Below are 6,061 nucleotides of genomic sequence, written 5' to 3'. Positions count from 1 at the left end.
GGGAGAGGAGGAGAGCCCGCGCACACTCAAAATGGGAGAGGGGACGCGGGCCTGTACCTTCCACTGCATTGCCAAGAAAAGTTGTCTGCTCCAGTGCACAAAACAGCTCGCACCGTGCGCCAGACTCTGCTTCATTCGGCTGCGAGCAACAGTCGGGTCGACAGTGGGTGAGTGAAGGAAACACAAGGCTCGTCGATTCATACTTATTGCCGACAGGGCGTCGGGAAAACATCCCCAGGTGATCGAAGTTTAATCCTTTGTCCTTTGCTGGGGCCCGTTAGATGCCCTTCGTTTGTTTGGCAGGTAAGCCATTAAAAGTTTATTTTGTGTTACCGACCTCGGTCGCTTCGAGCAGGTGCTGACGTCGTTTCCTTGACGTGTTGCTTCAAAGCGACCCGTCCGGGTAAACGACTATATCCAACGTTTTGGGCAGTTTCAATTGTTGGCACTTGCAGTGTTTCTGTTGGAAACCACAAAGTGATCAGTATATGGTCTCTGGAGGCTTAAATGACTCGGTGTGTATCACCGACAGATTTTAAGTTGGGGTGGTTAGAAAAGAAAAACTAAGAAATAAAATTATTCCTGTCTGCGCCTGAGTTAGCACTGCAATTTTAATTCAAGAGTAAAGCTATACGCACTCCGGAGTGCGCTTCGCGCGGAAATGGCTATACGCACCCCTCCGAGAGATCATGCCGCTCGGGCCACCCTTTTCGAACGGCGCGTGAATCACTGGGGCGCTCGTTAACACAGCCCCCCGCCTGCGTTCACGCCGCTTCGCGGCGACAGTATCGGCTGCTAATTACAAAGCGTAACCAGTACACGCCGCTTCGCGGCGTCCAGCCGGCAATCCAAACCCCGCTGTCCCCGATCGCACCTCCGGAAAGGGAGTCCGATACCATTTAGTTCTGCGAAGTTTCTCGACAACATTCGAGTTTTCTTTTACTGTTCATCGCAAAAAAGGAAATGTCGTAAATATCGCCAAATGCCTCGACAAAACAAAATGTTTGAGAAAAAAAAAAAAAAAAAGTTGGCCCACCGCGGATTGAACCCGCGTCCACTTGCGTATGAAACGGACATCCTAACCCCTACGCCATGGCACCGCTTAGGAAACTCGTTGTGTCCACTCTTTATACGAGAAAAGCGGAGTGCGTATAGCCATTTCCGTCCGAAGCGCACTCCGGGGTGCGTATGAATAAGGTGAGTGTATCAACTTCTTTGTTTTTAGAGCCTATTAGAAGAGGGAAAAAACAAATATAGCTAGTGAGACCTCAGCCACACAAGAGACCTCGGTCAGCAGTTGTTACATAAAATGTGCCCTGGTCCCTGGCTTGATTTTTTTTTTTTTTTCTGTTGTCTTGAGCCAGTGTTGCCAGATTGGGCTATATATAGCCAAATTGGGCTACATTTTTTTTTCTAGTTGGCATCAAAATTTCGTGGTTGGTTATGTGGCTATTTTGGGCTAGTTCTAAGAATGCGGCGAACGTTTTTCGAACTTCAGGTTCAACGCCAAACTTTAAGGCTCGGCTAGTTAACTTTCAACCTTTTAAGCAGTTTCGAAAAAATTAAACCCGTTTACAACTCCCTGTAGCGCCGAATTAGAGCGCAGCTTTTGAGGAGGAGGAGGAGGGAAGGGTACTGGGGGGGTGGGTCAAGTGACCTCGGGGGGCGGGGGGGTCACGTGACCTTGGGGCGTCACGTGACGTCAGGGGGGTCACGTGACCTGGGGCCACGTGACGATGCCGATGACGTCATCAGTGACGTCACTGATGACGCCATCAGTGATGATGATGATGACGATGCGGATGCTGGTGACGTCATCAGTGACGTCACTGATGACGTCATCAGTGATGATGACGATGTAGATGCCGGTGACGTCATCAGTGACGTCACTGATGACGTCATCAGTGGCTATGACGTCAACCCCCAGGTCACGTGACCCCGGGGGGGTCACGTGACCTGGGTAACCATCGTGACCTTCGTGAGGGTAACCTTAGTAACCCTTGTGAGGGCAACTCTCGTAACCCTCGTGAGGGTAACTCTCGTGACCCTCGTGAGGGTAACTCTCATAACCCTCATGAAGGTAACCCTTTTGAGGGTAACCCTCGTAACCCTCGTGAGGGTTACGAGGGTAAGTAACCCTCGTGGCCCTCGTGAGGGTAACCCTCATAAGATTAACCCTCGTAACCCTCACGAGGGTTACGAGGGTTGCAGTTACGCCGACGCCGACGGCGACGCCGCTCAAGCCGGGAACAAGCCCCTAAGAGCTGCGCTCTAAAAAAAAAAAAAAATTGTTTCTCTTTTGGTTAGTTGAGAGCAGTGGCGTCACAAGGGTCAGCGGCACCCAGGGCGATAGCCCAGCCGCAACCTCCCCCCTCCTTTCCCCCCCCCTGCTCTCGTGGCCCGCCGCGACACCTCCCGGAGTGGTCCGCCACCCCCACCCACGCATCCCCCTTGCGACGCCACTGGTCGAGAGTAAAGTCTCTATAGACCTTTTCCGCAAGGGCGCCGCCATCTTGAATTGTCGTCACTTCCAGTATGGGCGAAAACATTGTTTTGCCGTCGCCACACCAATAGAGGGCATTTAGGGCATAAACGTAACCGTCACACATTCATGGTTTGCCTCCCCTCTATTTTTTTACTATTTGCAGGTTGAAACATTCTGATATTTTTTCGTCGCCCATACCGGATATGCCTACTTGGCAGTCGGGGGCGAGAGTAAGCGGAAAAGGTCTATATTACGCTAGGGACATTAGTCGAGAGGAGAGGGAGGAAGGAGAAAGACTTAAAACTTCTACAAACTTTGGGATTTTCACAATGCGCAGTTCAAGCGGTCTCCCTACAGCGCAGTGGAGCAAACCAAACAGATTGCACTATTACAATCAGTGACAATCCCCCAGCTTCTGCCGGCTCCTTGTTGTAAAAACCACAGGCCCGGTAGCGCGTCTTGCACCCGGACGCACATGGCTGTGCCTGGACGTAAACTGAACTCTCCAAATGCTGCTTCGGTGCCCATTGTGAGAATCCTTAGGCTCCCAAGTTTGTAAAAATGAGAAGTCCGCAGCTTCACTGCCAAACAATTGACAACCTTCCATTCGTTGCCCACCAAGAAAGGACAGCAGAATCAGAAATAGTGTGAACCGGAATGGGTGACACTTATATTCTTTGCTAAGAAAAAGAGACGAGTGGGATATTGGTAAGGACCTTAGATATTGGTTTTCTGGTTTGAAACTCTCAGTGTTCTGACTGTTCTGCTTCTGTATATTGTTCTTTTACTGTATGGACATATCTCCCGGGCTTCACAATAAAGCTATTTTTGTGTGTTTTGTACTTCTGAAAACCTGTGAAGGAAGGTTTAGTGTTGTACAAGTTTTCATCCTTCCGCAGCTTTTTTTTTTTATTCACAAGTAACATAATGCTTACAATACGTGGTGCATCAGAGGGTTGAAACAGAGATTGTAACGTGTATTGTATGAGTGTGAGAAATTGTCAATATAAGGCTTAAAAATAATTGTTTTTAGTCTTGTGTATTTTGGGCTATATTTTTTTTACCGCTTTGGCTATATTTGGGCTATACCTCCCAGTCATTTGGCAGTTTTTTGGTGGGACCATCTGGCAACACTTTCTGGAGCTTGTCTTTGTGCCTGGTTGTTTTGATGGGAGTTCTGGTGCGATCATACAGACTACTCTTTATTCCAGTTTTTTAGACAAGAGCCTCTGCCTTTCTTTTCTGATGCTTCAACATAGTAGTCTAGTGCGATAAATTGGTTTTCTCCCATGTACGAAACTTGGAAACTCCATTAACAAATTGTAGAGCACAACCACCACCGTCTCCGGAATGAATCAAATGTTGGTGCGCATTCTTGCACTGGAAGTAACACTGTTGCAATGCAGACTCTATTTTACTCAGTAGAAGTTCTAATCGTGACAGGGTTTGTAGAGAGACTGCTTGTGAGCCACCCAGAGAGTATTTGTTTGGCTGTACAAAGTATTAGAATATGTGTTTCCGTGCTCATAAAGTCGTTTTTTTTTTACTCTTTTATTTGTAATAATGGAGACGTGATTCAGACTGCAAATTGCCCTTAAAAATGTGAGCTGTGGGTTGTCACTGCATGCGACAAAGAGGACAGAGTTTTTCTTTTCTTCACCATATCTACTTCATCGGCATTTTGGGGGATTTTTTGGACGTCTTGGTTTAATTCAGGTTTTCTGTCGGAGAATTTGAACTTGTGTTTTGCCATCTTTGATGTAGGATCCAAAAGTTCTGGGACTGGGCCCGTAAGTCCAGAGATTGTCAGAGATACAAAACTGGAAAATACATACCCCTTCAAAATAAGCCAATCCCCCTTGTAAAAGCAGATTTCTCTCAAGGGGTGTCGATCTTGTCCAAGCATTTCTGTAACCCGATCTTAACAATGCCTTCCAGTTCAACCAGTGATATGTTTTTGTCTTTTCTTTGTCCTTGAAAACCTACAAGCCTGATATACGTGTGCACTGTTGGTGTAACAGTTGGAAGTTAGGGAGGCAAGGTCAGGTGAGTTAGAGGGGTACTAAAGGGGATTCTGCGGTAGTCTGTTCTTTGTCATGACTGATTCTACGGGCCCTAAGCATACTAAAAATCTGAAAATTTTAATCACGCGCACGTTTCCTTAAAGGACGGTGCCGGTCAAATTTTCGGTGTTGAGAAAACAATGCAGTCCTATGTCGTGTCATCTGAAAAGCCTACAGATAAGATATTACAACGCAATTCCACTTAGAGTTCATTAAACCGGCCGATGAGGTCGGAGGGGCTCCACGGTCACCAATCACCGATCTGCCCAATCCAGCGGGCAATGCGTGGCGTGCGGAGCAGCGCAGTCAATGTTGCTGTGTGGACACAGCCAACAGTGCGCAGAACGTCAACAACTATAAGAATTTTTTTTTTGTTTTTTACTGTTCAAGGCATGGGGGTGAGAGAGAAAAAAGAGTGTGGGGGCAGAGAAGGAAAGCATGTCTCTGTGACACTGCCACTGTGTGACCGTGCCATGTCAACAACGCCGTCGCGCTGTCTGCCACTTTCATTGATGACACAGCCGACGCCTCCGTACCACGTGATGTCCAGTAGTTGACGAGGAGGACCAATGTTGCCTGCCAAGGGCAGGGTTTCGGTTCGCCTTGTGTTTTTTTGTTTAAACGAGGTTTGCAAGAACACTATTTAACTTTTCGGAAAACGAATGACATGGAACCGTTTATTAGTATTTTTGTTTCTATAATCGCCGTAATGCCAGAATTTTCGGAATTGACCGAAATTTCCCTTAAAAATATGCCAGTGGTTGTGCACAGTAAGCTCCCAGAAGAGGACATTTGTAAAATATGTCTCTAACAGGGTAACTTGCATCTGCAAAGAAACCATTCGTGACCTGGCATGTATTCCAGGGGTTTTCGTCGGGCACATTGGTTTAACTGATAAGAAAGATAACTTTCTTGCATTGTACTTTTGTGTATACCATGTACCATGTGGCAAGTTGCCTTTTTCTTTGGTGCTGTTGTAACGTGTAGACATTGTGAACACAGTGACACATTAATGAATTCCCAATTTTTATTTGCAGGTCAATCTCTCTTGCATTGTCTCGGAGCAAATGCAGCCACTCTGCACATTGCTACTTCGTAGAACGGAGCCCCCACCAGTCCAACTTCCAGCAGCTTGATTCTTCGCGTAGATTGTTTATTCACATAGATGCGACGCCGTTGGATTAGATTGGGGGATGTTGCCATGTTCTGGCCAGTTATTTCCATTTTATTGTCCGTTTTGCCAACCATGAGTAGCCGACGACCTGATCTAATACACTAATGTCACATCTATGTAAACAAAACCATCATGGCGCTGTAGCCCTCTAAAAGACTTCCCCTAAATGACTCTAACCCTAGATGGCTCTAAATGAAATGAATAGTGCCCCATCATCTTTTATTATATTGAGGGGTACATCAGTCCTTCTAACAGGAAATATGCCAAGTTGCTTTGCATTAGCTCCAATCATATTTTTTTTAAATTTTGTGTTGCTAGTGTACAAAATTGTTCTATATT

Source organism: Ixodes scapularis, unplaced genomic scaffold (assembly GCF_016920785.2).
Source record: "Ixodes scapularis isolate PalLabHiFi unplaced genomic scaffold, ASM1692078v2 PGA_scaffold7__128_contigs__length_106722199, whole genome shotgun sequence".
Taxonomy (NCBI): Eukaryota; Metazoa; Arthropoda; class Arachnida; order Ixodida; family Ixodidae; genus Ixodes; species Ixodes scapularis.
This window is presented reverse-complemented; position numbering follows the sequence as displayed.